Raw genomic sequence first — 1,778 nt, forward strand, 5'->3', positions numbered from 1 at the left:
GCAATTTGACACCCATCCTCCATTTACAAAAATAAACCAATAGGCTCTTTGGTATTTCCATTCCACCTTCAGCAAAGAATGCTATCATAATGTAATCTATTTTCAGGCCTGCAATTTTATCATCACTTGCCCTATTTTCTTGCCAACAAAAAATATAAATGGAAATAATTTTTTAGTGTTAACTCAGTACAGGATTAACTGTTATAATTACTGCAAAACAACTGATAAAAACAATACTGCAAATTTTTGATAATTAAAAACTAATACTTTAGAATTCTCTTTACCCTGAGTTCAAGAATGTTACAGCTAAGATTAAAACAGAACTCAACACCATTTATATTCCTTGTTTCGTTTTTTACAGATCTAAGCACCTCAATTAGACAATTCTAATGTCCTACAGTTCTTTGAACTTAGTAACTTGATTAGCTCTTCCTTTAGTTTGTTGAAAGCACAGAACTAGAAAGTACCTGATTTGCTAAGGATTTGTAACCCAGGTTTTCTAATCATTCGTTTTTAATACTACCGCCAGGACTTTGCTGTGTGTGGTTACCCCTGAGGTTTCCATACTCCAGAAGGCAATGGCCAGAACGGAGGAGATGTGAGCCTTTTTGTAAAGAGGGAGCATGGGGGAAATGGGAAGCAGAGCTCACAGGCCTTGGCCACTGGCTCATTCCCCAGGCAGGTCAGTTTTCAGACCGTACATATACCTGTGCCCATGAATCCCTCGGAGAGTGAAAACCAACGCCTAAAAGGATCATAAAGCAGCTACAAAAAGCGTCTGAGGAAAGATCACAAAAGACAAGGCTTACCTGTTCGTGTTCTTCAGGGGTGTGAGCAGCTGTGCTTTGCTGCCCATAAACAGGGTATAAGGAGCACCCCCTCCCTGGTGGGCACGGAGGGCAGCAGATGGTAAGAGCAGCACCGAAGCTGCCTGCTTCCCGGATCAGCTGGCGGCCCGCACACGCTCGTTTAGCAACTCTAATCCGCGCAGTGAAGTAATGGGACAGAGGACAGGGAAAGGATAGTGAAGAGATTAATATTTTTATTCCTTTTGATTCCTTTTGCGATCCCTGGTGGGAATTTTGCTTTCTTGCTTCAGGCTATTTCCTGTAAGAACAGTTTCCTTGCCGTTTATGGCCTCCTCCTTGCCACCGTCCTGGTGCACGGCGTGCACGGGAAGGACACCCCCCAGAGCAGCTCTGAGTGCACCTTGCCAGCCTCCTCTGTGCCCAAACCTTTTGAGAGGCTTTACTCGAGAGCTAGGGTGATTTCTAATAAAAGCCCAGCAGATGTTTTCTATACACAAGCTGTTTGCTGAGCGCACTGCTGTCGTTAGGACCTTCCGATGCTTTCTTTAGGCACACAAGGCCTTCCCTCAGTTGTCACCCAACCCTAGGAAGGAGGGGGACGTCAGACGGGCAGTCACAGACCTTGGAAAGGAGGAACCTGGCTTTGAACATAAGAGCCAATGTTAGGAAGCTACCCTGTACTGCCTTAAAAGAACTCCCCAAAAGGTGAAAAATGACATAAAACTTCAGCGTGTGGCAGCGGGTGTGCAGTGCTGCTCTCCCTCACGGCGCCGTCAGGCCTGGCTCTGGTTCCGTTACCTGGAGGTGGTTTACGCCGACCACGGCCTCTCGGAGAACAGGCACTGGACTCGCCCGCGGGCTCCGTCGTCACCATGAGGTCCAAGTTCAGGGTCTGCTCCTACACCGGGCCACCCCTCCTTCCTACCACAAACCCCGTGTCAGGCCAGGGAAGGACTGCAGCACACACAC

The sequence above is a fragment of the Ailuropoda melanoleuca genome, chromosome 1, assembly GCF_002007445.2.
Source record: "Ailuropoda melanoleuca isolate Jingjing chromosome 1, ASM200744v2, whole genome shotgun sequence".
NCBI classification, from domain to species: Eukaryota; Metazoa; Chordata; class Mammalia; order Carnivora; family Ursidae; genus Ailuropoda; species Ailuropoda melanoleuca.